The sequence below is a fragment of the Oncorhynchus gorbuscha genome, linkage group LG03, assembly GCF_021184085.1.
Source record: "Oncorhynchus gorbuscha isolate QuinsamMale2020 ecotype Even-year linkage group LG03, OgorEven_v1.0, whole genome shotgun sequence".
Taxonomy (NCBI): Eukaryota; Metazoa; Chordata; class Actinopteri; order Salmoniformes; family Salmonidae; genus Oncorhynchus; species Oncorhynchus gorbuscha.
This window is the reverse complement of record NC_060175.1, coordinates 6591637-6610215: the sequence shown is the minus strand read 5'-3', so window position 1 is coordinate 6610215 and position 18579 is coordinate 6591637. Positions and strand designations below refer to the sequence as shown.

Sequence of the window (18579 nt, the reverse complement as noted above, 5' to 3'; positions counted from 1 at the left end):
ATAAGAATTTGTTCTTAACTGACTTGCCTAGTTAAATAAAGGTAAAATAAAAAATAAAAAAGAGTTCGCAATTCACGCGCAGTTAAAAGACAACCAGTATCCACCGACGTGGTACGGATGAAGCCTGAGCTGCAATGTAAAGCTAGCTGAAGCTGGCTAGCTTTATAAAAGCCTGACTAGATCTGGCTTGCTTCATAGTGTACCACTGGACTAGTATTTTGAAAACAAAGTTGTCACAAAGTACTTTACGGATACCCAGCCGAAAACCCCAAAGAGCTTTACAGATACCCAGCCGAAAACCCCAAAGAGCTTTACAGATACCCAGCCGAAAACCCCAAAGAGCTTTACAGATACCCAGCCGTAAACCCCAAAGAGCTTTACAGATACCCTAGCCTATAACCCCAAAGAGCTTTACAGATACCCAGCCGAAAACCCCAAAGAGCTTTACAGATACCCAGCCGTAAACCCCAAAGAGCTTTACAGATACCCTAGCCTATAACCCCAAAGAGCTTTACAGATACCCAGCCGAAAACCCCAAAGAGCTTTACAGATACCCAGCCGTAAACCCCAAAGAGCTTTACAGATACCCTAGCCTATAACCCCAAAGAGCTTTACAGATACCCAGCCGAAAACCCCAAAGAGCTTTACAGATACCCAGCCGAAAACCCCAAAGAGCTTTACAGATACCCAGCCGTAAACCCCAAAGAGCTTTACAGATACCCAGCCGTAAACCCCAAAGAGCTTTACAGATACCCAGCCGAAAACCCCAAAGAGCTTTACAGATACCCAGCCGAAAACCCCAAAGAGCTTTACAGATACCCAGCCGAAAACCCCAAAGAGCTTTACAGATACCCTAGCCTATAACCCCAAAGAGCTTTACAGAAAAAGCAAACAATGCAGAGGCAGAAGCCAGAAGCACACACAGTGGCCAGGAAAAATTCCCTACAAGGCAAGAAATGAAGAAGAAACCTAGAGAGGAACCAGGCTCTATATTTTTTACATGTATTTTATCCATAATGACATCACAATACTCCATAATGACATCACAATACTCCATAATGACATCACAATACCCCATAATGACATCACAATGTTTTACCATTATTTAACTAGGCAAGTCAGTTAAGAACAAATTCTTATTTTCAATGACGGCCTAGGAACAGTGGGTTTAACTGCCTTATTCAGGGGCAGAACGACAGATTTGTACCATGTCAGCTCGGGGATTCGATCTTGCACCCTTTCGGTTACTAGTCCAACACTAGGCTACCCTGACGCTCTGAGGGGTGACCAGTCCTCTTCTGGCTGTACTGGGTAGAGAGGAACCAGGCTCACAGGGGTGAGATGAAAATCTGCTCCAGAGCGCTCAGGACCCCAGACTGTGGTGAAGGTTCACCTTCCAACAGGACAACGACCCCTAAGCACACAGCCAACACAACACAGGAATGGCTTTGGGACAAGCATCTTAATGTCCTTGAGTGGCCCAGCCAGAGCCTGGACTTGAACCCAATTGAACATCTCTGGAGAGACCTGAAAATAGCTGTGCAGCAACTCTCCCCATCCAACCTGACCGAGCTTGAGAGGATCTGCAGAGAACATTAGGAGAAACTCCCCAAATACAGGTGTGCCAAGCTTGTAGCGTCATACCCAAGAAAACTCAAGGCTGTAATCTCTGACAAAGGTGCTTCAACAAAGTACTGAGTAAAGGGTCTGAATACTGATGTAAATGTGATATTTCAGTGTTTTGTATTTAATACATTTTCAAACATTTCTACACTGTTTTTTTGCCTTGTCATTATGGGGTATTCTCTGTAGACTGATGAGGAGGGGGAAAAGTATTTCATCTTTTTATTTTATTTTTAATAAACAAGTTATTTCTGAACATTTAGGCAAGTTAGCTGGCTAATTCATTGATTCTGCTTCTCCTCTGCTCCCTCTCCCCAAATCCTAACTTTAACAATTAGATCATCCTAAACTGAAACTTTCTAGCATCACCTTCATCCAACCTGACTTCCCCCTGTTGCATCACTTCCTCCCGGTGCAGGTCAACCTATCGTCTCACCTGGAGGGGACGGACATGCTTGCGGAGAAAGCCGATAGGCGGGAATTCATCGACCTGCTGAAGCGGATGCTTCGATTGGACGCTGACAAGAGGATCACGCCCACTAAGACGCTGGGTCATCCCTTCGTCACCATGAGCCACCTGCTGGACTTCCCTCACAGTTCCCAGTACGTACACCTGTCTGTGGTGTGAAAGAAAGTTTGGGTTGTGGTGGTGGGGGTTCCCAGTACGTACACCTGTCTGTGGTGTGAAAGAAAGTTTGGGTTGTGGTGGTGGGGGTTCCCAGTACGTACACCTGTCTGTGGTGTGAAAGAATGTTTGGGTTGTGGTGGTGGGGGGGGGTCACGATTTGACTTTTCGCTCTGTGGGGGAAATGTAATTGTTTGAGTCGATTGATTAAATTATTTGATGGAACAATAGATTGATTGTTTGTTTCTCACCCCTTGCAGTGTGAAGTCTTGTTTTCAGAACATGGAGCTTTGTAAACATAGGAGCTCATCGTTCGACAACAACAAAACTCTCTTCTCCACCAACACTCTTCCTAGTGCTGCCACCAGCAACCTCACTGTCACCTTCAGCAGCCAGCTGAGCCAGCACAACCAGGTACACACACACACACACACACACACACACACACACACACACACACACACACACACACACACACACACACACACACACACACACACACACACACACACACACACACACACACACACACACACACACACACACACACTCACACTCACTGAGCCAGCAAACCAGGTACACATACACACACACTCACTCACTCACTCACTCACTCACTCACTCACACACACACACACACACACACACACACACACACACACACACACACACACTCACTCACTCACTCACTCACTCACTCACTCACTCTCACACACACAGTGCAAGTCACCAGGGGCAAGATGTATCAATGATCCGCGATTTACGATCAGCTTTGCCTTTTTAGATCATAATGAATCGAATTTTATATATTATATCGACAAATGGGATCTGATCCTAGATCAGCATGTGTACTTTAAGGCTCTTTAGAATTATGGGTCCAGATCTATGAACAAAATGACTGGGACAAACCTGTTACGTCTGACAGACCAGTAGTGGAACTCTAAATGAGCGTAATACCAACAGGTCCCGTCAGCAGGGGGCGCTGTTCCTCTCATGAACTACCAGCCGGCCCTGTACCAGCAGGCCACCATCAACATCCCTGGTCTGGCCCAGCAGAGTGTCCCCGTGCAGGCACGCCCCACCGGCCTGGCCTGCCAGACTGAGCCCTTCCAGCAGACTCTCATCGTCTGCCCACCAAACACCATACAAGGTAAGAGCCAAACACTATGATGTTGATGCTATTGAGACGACGAGTTGAGTTCATCAGAGGACGAAAGGGAAGTCCAAGTCCTCTGATTGGATGGACCATTGGATGGTTGGATTATTTAAGATGGAGTTTCAAATGTTTTCGGGAACATGACCCAAAAATATGATCTTTACCGTCCACGATAGAGGAATACTTATGGGCCTCCCGAGTGGCGCAGTTGTCTAGAGGCGTTACTACAGACCTGGGTTCATTCCCGGACTGTGCCACAACCGGCCGTTGCCGGGAGTCCCATAGGACGGAGCGCAATTGACCCAGCTTCGTCTGGGTTAGGGGAGGGTTTGGCAGGAGGGGGGCTTTACTTGGCTCATCGCACTCTAGCGACTCCTTGTGGCTGCCCGGGTGCCTGCAGGCTGACTCCAGTCACCAGGTGAACGGTGTTTTCCTCCGACACATTGGGGCGGCTGGCCTTCCGGGTTAAGCTGGCGGGTGTTAAGGAACGCGATTATGTTTCAGAGGACGCATGGCTCCACCGTCGCCTCTCCAGAGCCCGTCGAAATTGAAATTAGGGGGGGGGAAGATGGTAAAAAATAAAACAAAATTGGAATACTTGTTCATGTTTTCAACTGGAACATTTACATTTGTGTTTCTTATTGGACAAGTCAAATCTTTGAAATTGTTGCATGTTGCATTTATTTTTGTTCACAGACAGTTCAGAGAGATCCAGTTCAGACAGACCCAGTTCAGAGAGATCCAGTTCAGACAGACCCAGTTCAGTCAGATCCAGCTCAGACAGACCCAGCTCAGAGAGGTCCAGCTCGGAGACATTCAGCTCAGAGAGGTCCAGCTCAGAGACATTCAGCTCAGAGACATTCAGCTCAGAGACATTCAGCTCAGAGAGACCCAGCTCAGAGACATTCAGCTCAGAGAGACCCAGCTCAGAGACATTCAGCTCAGAGACATTCAGCTCAGAGACATTCAGCTCAGAGACATTCAGCTCAGAGACATTCATCTCATGAGTTCCATCAGCAGCAGATTTTCATATAGAATGGAAAATGAATGTGTTTATGCATCAAATGTTAGTGCATCGAATCGTATCGAACCGAGTCGCATCGATTCATTTTCTAATCAAACCGAATCCCACCGAATTGTTTCAAAGTAAAACGTATCGTTCCTGTATCGTATCGGAGCCCATCTATATACGTATAGTTTTAGCAAGTCGGTTAGGACATCTACTTTGTGCATGACACAAGTCGGTTAGGACATCTACTTTGTACAGGACACAAGTTATTTTTATTTTTCCAATAATTGTTTACAGACAGATTATTTCACTTATAATTTACTGTATCACAATTCCAGTGGGTCAGAAGTTTACATACACTAATTTGACTGTGCCTTTAAACAGCTTGGAAAATTCCAGAAAATGATGTCATGGCTTTAGAAGCTTCTGATAGGCTAATTGACATAATGTGAGTCAATTGGAGGTGTACCTGTGAATGTATTTCAAGGCCTACCTTCAAACTCAGTGCTTCTTTGCTTGACATCATGGGAAAATCAAAAGAAATCAGCCAAGACCTCAGAAAAAAAATGGGAGACCTCCACAAGTCTGGTTCATCCTTGGGTGCAATTTCCAAACGCCTGAAGGTATCACGGTCATCTGTACAAACAATAGTATGCAAGTATAAACACCATGGGATCATGCAGCCGTCATACCGCTCAGGAAGGAGACGCCTTCTGTCTCTAAGAGATGAACGTACTTTGGTGCGAAGTGCCAATCAATCCCAGAACAACAGCAAAGGACCTTGCGAAGATGCTGGAGGAAACAGGTATAAAAGTATCTATATCCACAGTAAAACAAGTCCTATATCAACATAACCTGAAAGAACGCTCAGCAAGGAAGAAGCCACTGCTCCAAAACCACCATAAAAAAGCCAGACTATGGTTTGCAACTGCACATGGGGACAAAGATCGTACTTTTTGGAGAAATGTCCTCTGGTCTGATGAAACAAAAATAGAACTGTTTGGCCATAATGACCATCGTTATGTTTGGAGGAAAAAGGGGGGAGGCTTGCAAACCGAAGAACACCATCCCAACCGTGAAGCACGGAGGTGGCAGCATAATGTTGTGGGGGTGCTTTGCTGCAGAAGAGACTGGTGCACTTCACAAAATAGATGGCATCATGAGGTAGGAAAATGCTGTGAATATATTGAAGCAACATCTCAAGACATCAGTCAGGAAGTTGGGTCTTCCAAATGGACAATGACCCCAAGAATACTTCCAAAGTTGTGGCAAAATGGCTTAAGGACAACAAAGTCAATGTATTGGAGTGGCCATCATAAAGCCCTGACCTCAATCCTATAGAACATTTGTGGGCAGAACTGAAAAATTGTGTGCGAGCAAGGAGGCCTACAAACCTGACTCGGTTACACCAGCTCTGTCAGGAGGAATGGGCCACAATTCACCCAACTTATTGTGGGAAGCTTGTGGAAGGCTACCCGAAACGTTTGACTCAATTTAAACTATTTAAAGGCAATGCTACCAAATACTAATTGAGTGTATGTAAACTTCTGACCCACTGGGAATGTGATGAAAGAAATGAAAGCTGAAATAAATCCTTCTCTCTACTATTATTCTGACATTGCACATTCTTAAAATAAAGTGGTGATCCTAACCGACCAAAGACAGGGGATTTTTACTTGTATTAAATGTCAGGAATTGTGAATAAACTGAGTTTAAATGTATTTGGCTAAGGTGTATGTAAACTTCAGACCGTCTGAATGGCTTGGGACTTAGTAACACTGTTGTGATGTCATGGTGGTCACTGATTGGCTGTTCTTCTGTCTGCAGGTCTCCAGTCATCCAATAAGAGCTCTAGTTTCCCAGTGAGGATGAACAGTTCAGCCCCCGTAGTGAACCAGAACCAATCAACACAGCCACTGCAGCTGCAGCCTGCCATGCTCACACAGGTACGTCTGTCTGTCTGTCTGTCTGTCTGTCTGTCTGTCTGTCTGTCTGTCTGTCTGTCTGTCTGGTCTGGTCTGGTCTGGTCTGGTCTGGTCTGGTCTGGTCTGGTCTGGTCTGGTCTGGTCTTGTCTTGTCTTGTCTTGTCTTGTCTTGTCTTGTCTTGTCTTGTCTTGTCTTGTCTTGTCTTGTCTTGTCTTGTCTTGTCTTGTCTTGTCTTGTCTTGTCTTGTCTTGTCTTGTCTTGTCTTGTCTTGTCTTGTCTTGTCTTGTCTTGTCTTGTCTTGTCTTGTCTTGTCTTGTCTTGTCTGGTCTGGTCTGGTCTGGTCTGGTCTGGTCTGGTCTGGTCTGGTCTGGTCTGGTCTGGTCTGGTCTGGTCTGGTCTGGTCTGGTCTGGTCTGGTCTTGTCTTGTCTTGTCTTGTCTTGTCTTGTCTTGTCTTGTCTTGTCTTGTCTTGTCTTGTCTGGTCTGGTCTGGTCTGGTCTGGTCTGGTCTGGTCTGGTCTGGTCTGGTCTGGTCTGGTCTGGTCTTGTCTTGTCTTGTCTTGTGTGTACGTGTCTGTGAGAACTCCAGGTCTTGAAGCTCAGAAGAATCTAGAACATATTCCGGTTGAAAGGTTGTTGGAGTTGGGCTCATATCTCCTCCTCTCCCCATCCATGGACCATCGTCATGACCTTGACAGTTTTATCGTCTGACCTACATCTTATCTCAATCAGTCCAGAAACACCTGCTTCCACAGGTCGAAAATAATGAGTGTTCACCAACCCGAGGAAAAAGAGTCTCTGCCAACTTATTTAACCCTCCACCCTTTCCTGACCCACCCCCCCTCCCCCTCCCTCTCCCAGGGCTCCTGCACACCCCTGATGGTAGCCACCCTCCACCCCCACCCCCCCACGGTAGCGGGCGTAGCCCCCCAGTACTCTGTTCCCCTGGGGCTGGGCTGTGATGCTGGCCACCCCACTCTGCTGGAGCACACTGCCACCGTGCTGGTAAAACACACACACACCTCCACGTTCTCCCTTCTCCTCCTCCCTCACCCAGTTCAAACCTCTTCTTACATTTACATTACATTTAAGTCATTTAGCAGATGCTCTTATCCAGAGCGACTTACAAATTGGTACATTCACCTTATGACATCCATAAGGTGAATGAACGAGGTAAGATTGTCTCTTACCTTGTTCTCCGTCTCTACTCTGTTTATCTCTGTTTCTTACCTCGTTCTCCGTCTCTACTCTGATTATCTCTGTCTCTTACCTCGTTCTCCGTCTCTACTCTGATTATCTCTGTTTCTTACCTCGTTCTCCGTCTCTACTCTGATTATCTCTGTCTCTTACCTCGTTCTCCGTTTCTACTCTGATTATCTCTGTCTCTTACCTCGTTCTCTGTCTCTGTCTCTACTCTGATTATCTCTGTCTCTTACCTCGTTCTCTGTCTCTGTCTCTACTCTGATTATCTCTGTCTCTTACCTCGTTCTCTGTCTCTACTCTGATTATCTCTGTCTCTTACCTCGTTCTCTGTCTCTGTCTCCCCTCTGATTATCTCTGTTTCTTACCTCGTTCTCCGTTTCTACTCTGATTATCTCTGTCTCTTACTTCGTTCTCCGTCTCTACTCTTGATTATCTCTGTCTCTTACCTCGTTCTCCGTCTCTACTCTGATTATCTCTGTCTCTTACCTCGTTCTCCGTCTCTACTCTGATTATCTCCGTCTCTACTCTGATTATCTCTGTCCCCGTTTCCTTTTTCTCAGTCTGTCATTTCCTCTCTCTTGCAGTGCGGAGGCGCCTACACACACCCTCTTCCCCTCCTTTCTGTAGATCTGCTGTTCTGAGGACATGGAGGCATGATTCCTGACTTCACTTTATTTGAAGCTTCCTGTGGTTGCTTGTTCCCCCTCTCCCTCCCTCGCCCCTCCTTCGCCCCTACTTCCTCTCATATCTTTTCCCTAAAGGAGACACCAGCTGAGACACATCTTTCCTTAACAGCTCGACCCATTCTTCTCCTTTCCTTTCAGTTCAACGATATTGGCACCGCAATGAGACTGTTCCAGTTAGTGTTTCCCTCCGTCCTTCCATCCTTCCTTTCTTGTTGGGTGTAGTTGTCCAGTTTATCAGTTTCCAGACTCCCATGACATCGGTGATGTAGAGAGCTAGTCAGCAGCCATATAGCCCCGTCTCTCTCTCTCTCTCTCTCTCTCTCTCTCTCTCTCTCTCTCTCTCTCTTTCTCTCTCTCTCTGTTTCTCTCTCTCCGTCCCTCTCTCCGTCTCTCTCTCCCTCTCTCTCTCCATCTCTCTCCCTCCGTCTCTCTCTCCGTCTCTCTGTCTCTCACTCTCTCTCCGTCTCTCACTCTTTCTCTCTGTCTCCCTCTCTCTCTCCGTCTATCTCTCTCTGTCTCTCTCTATCTCTCTTTGCCTAATCTAAGTTTTAAGTGTTATTAGTTGTATGTACAGGATAGGCATGGTATGTATCGTCCAACCAGATGCTCACATACAGATTCCTTCTGGACGAAGCAAAAACAATAATAATAAATAATAAAGATAAGAATACCAACATAAAGTAAATGTCTCAGTAGAACAGAATAAACATTTGATCATCGGTATAATACAGGAAGGGACAGTTTAATGGGGATTGGTGTTTAAATTGTGCAGTATTTAGCAATCATGAGAGTCTGGTATTGGAACTTATTATGGATCCCCATTAGTGTTATGCAGGTGAATGAGGACCCAAAAGCGATTGGAAAACAGAGTTTTTAATCCAGTAAAGATACTTTACAAAACAAAAGGCATAATACTACTCGTAAAGACGAGAACAGACTGGAGACTTGATCAAGAACTGCAGGTTGCCTCGGGAAGGCACTTGAACCTAGCAGACTCAGACACCTGCTCACCACGCAGCACTCTTCCTGGGAAACATGGATCCCCACAGGGCAATACAAGAGACAAAACATGAGCACAGTAGCTTCCTGGGGCAGCTACTTTCCTGGGGTTTATATGACATTAGGATCCTGCCAGGCAGCAGCTACTCTTCCTGGGGTTTATTATGGATCCCCATTAGTTCCTTTCAAGGCAGTAGAACTCTTCCTGGGGTTTATTATGGATCCCCATTAGTTCCTACCAAGGCAGCAGCTACTCTTCCTGGGGTTTATTATGGATCCCCATTAGTTCCTGCCAAGGCAGCAGCTACTCTTCCTGGGGTTTAGTTCCTGGGAAGGCAGCAGCTATTGATTAGGGGTTTAGGAACAGCTGGGATCCCCATTAGTTCCTGCCAAGGCAGCAGCTACTCTTCCTGGGGTTTATTATGGATCCCCATTAGTTCCTAGAAAGAGGAAAAGAACCTAATAAGACCAGCAGACTCTTCCTGGGGTTTATTATGGATCCCCATTAGATCCTGCCAAGGCAGCAGCTAATTCCAAAATTATGGATCCCCATTAGTTCCTGCCAAGGCAGCAGCTACTCTTCCTGGGGTTTATTATGGATCCCCATTAGTTCCTACCAAGGCAGCAGCTACTCTTCCTGGGGTTTATTATGGATCCCCATTAGTTCCTGCCAAGGCAGCAGCTACTCTTCCTGGGGTTTATTATGGATCCCCATTAGTTCCTGCCAAGGCAGCAGCTACCCCATTAGATCTTCCAGCTACTCTTCCTGGGGTTTATTATGGATCCCCATTAGTTCCTGCCAAGGCAGCAGCTACTCTTCCTGGGGTTTAGCAACATTAAGGAGTTACAGTGGGGCAAACGTAGTTCCTGAACATTCTGGAACCAGCTACTCTTCCTGGGTCTTATTATAGATATTTTCCATCATAATTTGCAAATAAATTAATTAAAATTCCTACAATGTGATTTTCTGGATATTTCCCATTTTGTCAGTCATAGTTGAAGTGGACCTATGATGACAATTACAGGCCTCCCCATTTTTTCAGCTGGGATTCGAACAGCAACCTTCCTGGGGTTTAGTCCAACGATCCCACTAGGCTACCCTGCCGCCCCAACATGTCAATACTTCTTCCAAATACGGGTGATTTATTATGGACAATGACATTCTGTCCAGGGGGCAGCTACTCTTCCTGTGATATTACAGATAAACACTGGAATCCCCATGCTAACTGGTTTCTATGTGTGTGTGTGCAGCTACTCTGTCAGGCTTGGCCCGGGCACCCAGCAGATCCTCATCCCGTCCTCATGGCAGTTCAGGTTCCTGGCGTGGCCATCCACGGCTCCGCCCACCAGACGGTTGTTATGGATCCCCATTAGACCTCCATCCGGCAGCAGCAGCCCAGCACACAAACAGCTGGATTATGGATCACCATGGTTACATAGATGTCTGTCACAATAGACCAGCTTTATATTCCAGAAGGGTTTATCGATAGGATCCCCATGTCAGTGTAACTATCCAAGGCAAAGCAGCTACAAAAATGTTTTCAAACTTCGGGTTTATTTGTCCCCTGGAGTTCCAGATGGGGGCAGCTTTCTTCCTGGGGATTTAAGCCAGGCATCCAGGCACAGAAACAGTTTTGAAACCTGTCTGAAGGCAGCAGCTACTCTTGTGGGGTTTATTAGGGGTCCCCATGAGTTACTGCAGCAGGGTCAATACTCTTCCCTAGGGGTCAGGCCACCCAGAGGTCACAGCAGGAGAGGAGGCAGCTGGGAAGAGGACCAAGGGTTACAGCAACAACAGAACCACCAGGTACAACTGACTGGAAGATAGCTCTGTGTTACAACAACTAGTTGCAGTTTGTCTTATTAACAATATTACAGTTATCCATCATTAACAACTTTACAAACCAAATATCAACTATAATTACAGTTATCAACTAGTATTTTCTATAGTTACAGTTACCAACTAGTTTATCAACTTTGTTACAGTTACCAACTAGTAACAGTTACCTATAGTATCAGTTATCAACTAGTATCAGGCTCTCAGTTACCAACTTTCAACTATATAGTTACAGTTATCAACTTGTATCAACCTTTCGTTACAGTCCAACTAGTTCTCAACCACTAGTTACAGTTACCAACTGCCGCCCAACTATGTCAATAGTTACAGTTATCAAAATACAGTAGTATCAACTCTTCTGGATCAATATTACATTACTGTCCAGGGTTGGCACCGTATCAACTATGATATTACAGATAAACACTGGAATGAATGCTAACTGTTTTCAACTATGTGTTACAGTTACCAACTAGTAACAGTTATCAACTAGTAACAGTTATCAACTAGTTATCAATCAACTAGTTACAGTTATCAACTAGTTATCAACTAATCCCAGTTATCAACTAGTACAGGTTCCTGGCAGTTACCAACCAGTTTATCCCACTATATAGTTACAGTTAATCAACTAGAGACGCTATCAACTAGTTTATCAACAGTTACAGCCAACAGTTTACAACTAACAGTTGGTTAGGTAACTAGTTATCAACTCATGGTTACAGTTAGATGTTTATCAACTATATAGTTACAGTTATCAACTATAACAGAACAACTAGTTACAGTTACCAACTAGTTTATCAACTATATAGTTACAGTTATCAACTAGTAACAGTTATCAACTATAACAGTTATCAACTAAAACAGTTATTAACTAAAAGTTTTCAAAGTTGATCAACTTAACAGTTATCTGCCTGGAGTGCCAGTTATCAACTATATATTGGTTATTTAAGCCAGTTTTATCAAGCTATACAGTTATAGAAACAGTTATTTGAAACAGTTATCAACTAGTTTAAACTAATAACAGTTACAACTCAACTAGTAACAGTTATCAACTAGTAACAGTCTCAACTAATAACAGTTATCAACTAGTAACAGTTATCAACTAGTAACAGTTATCAACTAGTAACAGTTATCAACAGTAACTAGTTATCAACTAGCAGTTAGACCTAACTAACCGTTATCAACTAATAACAGTTACCAACTAGTAACAGTTATCAACTAATAACAGTTATCAACTAGTAACAGTTATCAACTAGTATAACAACTAGTTACAGTTATCAACTAGTAACTAGTTATCAACTAGTTTATCAACTAGTAACAACAACTAGTTGCAGTTATCAACTAGTATTAACAACTAGTTAACAGTTATCAACTAGTATTAACAACTAGTTACAGTTATTAACTAGTAACAGTTATCAACTATATTATCAACTAATTACAGTTATCAACTAGTTATCAACTCTTATAACTAGTTACAGTTATCAACTAGTATTATCAACTAGTTACAGTTATCAACTAGTATCAGTTATCAACTAGTAACAGTTATCAACTAGTATCAATCAACTAGTTACAGTTATCAACTAATTTATCAACTATAACAGTTATCAACTATTAACAGTTATCAACTAGTATCAGTTATCAACTAGTTATCAACTAGTTAACAGTTATCAACTAGTTACAGTTATCAACTAATAACAGTTATCAACTAGTATCAGTTATCAACTAGTTACAGTTATCAACTAGTAACAGTTACTCAACTAGTTACAGTTATCAACTAGTTACAGTTATCAACTATAACAGTTACAACTTAAGGTGAATGCAACTAGTATCAACTTATATAGTTACAGTTATCAACTAGTTTATCAACTATATAACAGTTATCAACTAGTTAACAGTTATCAACTAGTAACAGTTATCAACTAGTATCAACATACTAGTTACAGTTACCAACTAGTTTATCAACTATATAGTTACAGTTACCAACTAGTATCAACTAATAGTTACAGTTACCAACTAGTTTATCAACTATATAGTTACAGTTATCAACTAGTAACAGTTATCAACTAGTATCAACAACTAGTTACAGTTATCAACTAACTACAGTTATCAACTATAACTAGTTAGTTATCAACTAGTTATCAACTAATAGTTACAGTTACCAACTAGTTTATCAACTATATAGTTACAGTTACCAACTAGTAACAGTTATCAACTAGTAACAGTTATCAACTAGTTACAGTTATCAACTAATAACAGTTATCAACTAATAACAGTTATCAACTAGTTACAGTTATCAACTAGTAACAGTTATCAACTAGTTGATCAACTATATAGTTACAGTTACCAACTAGTTATCAACTATATAGTTGCAGTTACCAACTAGTTTATCAACTATATAGTTACAGTTATCAACTAGTAACAGTTATCAACTAGTAACAGTTATCAACTAGTAACAGTTATCAACTAGTTTTATCAACTAGTTACAGTTATCAACTAATAACAGTTATCAACTAATAACAGTTATCAACTAATAACAGTTATCAACTAGTAACAGTTATCAACTATATAGTTAGTTATTCAACTAGTTACAGTTATCAACTAGTTATCAACTAATAACAGTTATCAACTAGCAACAGTTATATAATAACAGTTATCAACTAGTTACAGTTATCAACTAATAACAGTTATCAACTAGTAACAGTTATATATAGTTAGTTATTCATTAGTTACAGTTATCAACTAATAACAGTTATCAACTAGTAACAGTTATAAACTAGTAACAGTTATAAACTAGTTACAGTTATCAACTAGTAACAGTTATCAACTAGTAACAGTTATCAACTATATAACAGTTATCAACTAGTAACAGTTATCAACTAGTAACAGTTATCAACTAGTAACAGTTATCAACTAGTAACAGTTATCAACTAGTAACAGTTATCAACTAGTAACAGTTATCAACTAGTAACAGTTATCAACTAGTTACAGTTATCAACTAGTAACAGTTATCAACTAATAACAGTTATCAACTAGTAACAGTTATCAACTAGTAACAGTTATCAACTAATAACAGTTATCAACTAATAACAGTTATCAACTAGTAACAGTTATCAACTAATAACAGTTATCAACTAATAACAGTTATCAACTAATAACAGTTATCAACTAGTAACAGTTATCAACTAATAACAGTTATCAACTAGTAACAGTTATCAACTAGTTACAGTTATCAACTAGTAACAGTTATCAACTAGTTACAGTTATCAACTAGTAACAGTTATCAACTATTACAGTTATCAACTAGTTACAGTTATCAACTAGTAACAGTTATCAACTAGTATACAGTTATTCAACTAGTTACAGTTATCAACTAATAACAGTTATCAACTAGTAACAGTTATCAATAGTTAGTTATTCATTAGTTACAGTTATCAACTAATAACAGTTATCAACTAATAACAGTTATCAACTATTAACAGTTATCAACTAGTAACAGTTATCAACTAATAACAGTTATCAACTAATAACAGTTATCAACTAATAACAGTTATCAACTAGTAACAGTTATCAACTAATAACAGTTATCAACTAGTAACAGTTATCAACTAGTAACAGTTATCAACTAGTAACAGTTATCAACTAGTAACAGTTATCAACTAGTTACAGTTATCAACTAGTTACAGTTATCAACTAATAACAGTTATCAACTAATAACAGTATCAACTAGTAACAGTTATCAACTAATAACAGTTATCAACTAGTAACAGTTATCAACTAGTTACAGTTATCAACTAGTAACAGTTATCAACTAGTAACAGTTATCAACTAGTAACAGTTATCAACTAGTAACAATTATCAACTAGTAACAGTTATCAACTAGTAACAGTTATCAACTAGTAACAGTTATCAACTAGTAAGTTAAAACAGTTACAACTTATCAACTAGTAGCAGTTATCAACTAGTAACAGTTATCAACTATATAGTAACAGTTATCAACTAGTAACAGTTATCAACTAATAACAGTTATCAACTATAGTAACAGTTATCAACTAGTTACAGTTATCAACTAGTTACAGTTATCAACTAATAACAGTTATCAACTAGTAACAGTTATCAACTAGTAACAGTTATAACTAGTAGTTATTAACTAGTAACAGTTATCAACTAGTAACAGTTATCAACTCAAACTATAAGTTAGTTATTCACCTTACAGTTATCAACTAGCAACAGTTATCAACTAATAACAGTTATCAACTAGTAACAATTATAATAGTTAGTTATTCATTAGTAGACAGTTATCAACTAATAACAGTTATCAACTAGTAACAGTTATCAACTAGTAACAGTTATAAACTAGTAACAGTTATCAACTAGTTAAATTATCAACATCAACTAGTAACAGTTATCAACTAGTAACAGTTATCAACTAGTTACAGTTATCAACTAGTTACAGTTATCAACTAATAACAGTTATCAACTAATAACAGGTATCAACTAGTTACAGTTATTAACTAGTAACAGTTATCAACTAGTTACAGTTATCAACTAGTTACAGTTATTAACTAGTAACAGTTATCAACTAGTTACAGTTATTAACTAGTAACAGTTATCAACTAGTTACAGTTATCAACTAGTAACAGTTATTAACTAGTAACAGTTATCAACTAGTAACAGTTATTAACTAGTAACAGTTATCAACTAGTTACATCTACTAGCAACAGTTAGCTGGTAAAGTTAGATTTTCAGGGGCTCCACTTAGAAAGGTGTGTGTTTTTTTTCTCACTGATGGAAATGTTTTGGCCATTACTCTGGAACGGACTTGAAAAGCAGGATTGGTAACCAAGTGTGTGTGTATCCAGGGGTGTGTCCGGTGTGTCGCTGATCACCAACGTCATGCTGACTCCGCCCACCTGCAGTGTGGCAGCTCTCTCTCAGCCAATCATCATCTCAGACACGCCCAGCCCGGCGGTCAGCGTCATCACCATCCACAGCGACTCAGACGAGGAAGACGAGAGGAAGTTCCACCCCGCCAGGTGAGGTCATATTCCTGTGTCTGTTCTCCTTTCCAATCACATACGACTGTTGGTTTTATGTGGACAGTCCCTTTATAGATGGTTTTCAGATGATGGCCTATCGAAACTAGCATCTAGCTAGTACTAATCTCTGTTGATATGCAACAATTTCACTGATTTACTTGAATTTAACCCTTTAACTCAGTGAGGAGCATAGGTCATCCACTAATGAGGGTAAAACAAGTATTAAAGTTTTCCTAAAACATGTGAAAATCTGATCTGAATGGACTAGAATTGATCATCCTATCCACCACCATCTACCATATTGATTTCTGTTGTTGCTATGAATCTTAATGTATGTTTCTAATGTACAGTACCAGTCAAAAGTTTGGACACACCTACTCATTCCAGGGTTTTTCTTTCTTTTTTACTATTTTCTACATTGTGAAATCAAATCAAATGGTATTAGTCACATGTGTCAAATACAACAGGTACAACAGGTACAAATACAACAATACACCTTACAGTGAAATGCTGACTTACAAGCCCTTAACCAACAGGTGTAGACCTCACAGTGAAATGCTGACTTACAAGCCCTTAACCAACAGGTGTAGACCTCACAGTGAAATGCTGACTTACAAGCCCTTAACCAACAGGTGTAGACCTCACAGTGAAATGCTGACTTACAAGCCCTTAACCAACAGGTGTAGACCTCACAGTGAAATGCTGACTTACAAGCCCTTAACCAACAGGTGTAGACCTCACAGTGAAATGCTGACTTACAAGCCCTTAACCAACAGGTGTAGACCTCACAGTGAAATGCTGACTTACAAGCCCTTAACCAACAGGTGTAGACCTCACAGTGAAATGCTGACTTACAAGCCCTTAACCAACAGGTGTAGACCTCACAGTGAAATGCTGACTCACAAGCCCTTAACCAACAGGTGTAGACCATACAGTGAAATGCTGACTTACAAGCCCTTAACCAACAGGTGTAGACCTCACAGTGAAATGCTGACTTACAAGCCCTTAACCAACAGGTGTAGTAGACCTCACAGTGAAATGCTGACTCACAAGCCCTTAACCAACAGGTGTAGACCTCACAGTGAAATGCTGACTTACAAGCCCTTAACCAACAGGTGTAGACCTCACAGTGAAATGCTGACTTACAAGCCCTTAACCAACAGGTGTAGACCTCACAGTGAAATGCTGACTTACAAGCCCTTAACCAACAGGTGTAGACCTCACAGTGAAATGCTGACTTACAAGCCCTTAACCAACAGGTGTAGACCTCACAGTGAAATGCTGACTTACAAGCCCTTAACCAACAGGTGTAGACCTCACAGTGAAATGCTGACTTACAAGCCCTTAACCAACAGGTGTAGACCTCACAGTGAAATGCTGACTTACAAGCCCTTAACCAACAGGTTTAGACCTCACAGTGAAATGCTGACTTACAAGCCCTTAACCAACAGGTGTAGACCTAATGAAATATTTGACTTACAAGTAACCAAATTCAAGTGTAGACCTCACAATAGAATGCTGACTTACAAGCCCTTAACCAACAGGTGTAGAGTCACATGTGAAATGCTGACTTACAAGCCCTGTAACCAACAGGTGTAGACCTCACAGTGAAATGCTGACTTACAAGCCCTTAACCAACAGGGGTACTAGTAGACCTCACAGTGAAATGCTGACTTACAAGCCCTTAACCAACAGGTGTAGTAGAGCCTCACAGTGAAATGCTGACTTACAAGCCCTTGACCAACAGGTGTACAGACCTTACAGTGAAATGTGGACTTACAAGCCCTTAACCAACAGGTGTAGACCCTATATACAGTGAACATGCCACAGGGGTACTTACAAATTACCTTAACCAACAGGTGTAGACCCTCCACAGTGAAATGCTGACTTACCCCCTGTAATAGCCTCCACTTGAAAGCCAACAACAGGTGTAGACCTGTACCGGTACAGGTATATAGCCTCCACATTGACTCTGTACCTTAACCAACATATAGCCTCCACATTGAAATGCTGACTTACAAGCCCCACATTGACCTGTACAGGTGTAGATAGCCTCCACAGTGAAATGCTGACCGTACAAGCCCTGTAATAGCCAACAGGTGACTCTGTGAAATGCTGTATACAGCCTCATTATTCTTATTGTGTTACTTTTTATTATGACTTATTATTTTAGCCTACTTGGTTAATATTTTCTTAACTCTTCTTGAACTCCACTGTTGGTTAAGGGCTTGAAAGTAAACATTCAACCAAAGTCTACAGTTGTTGTGTTCGGTGCATGTGACAAATAAAGTTTGATTTGATTTGAATATGTACATGTGGGTAGAGTTATTAAAGTGACTTATGCATAGATAATAACAGAGAGTAGTGGCGGTGTAAAAGAGGGGGGGATAGTCTGGGTAGCCATTTAAATGTTCAGCCGTCTTATAGCTTGGGCAAAGCTGTTTAGAAGCCTCTTGGACCTAGACTTGGTGCTCCGGTACCAAG

At 41.3% G+C, this 18579-nt stretch overlaps 1 pseudogene; it reads left to right on the top strand.

Annotated features, from left to right (window-relative positions):
- Nucleotides 1-18579, top strand: part of LOC124032450 — a 78502-nt pseudogene that overhangs the window by 41842 nt on the left and 18081 nt on the right.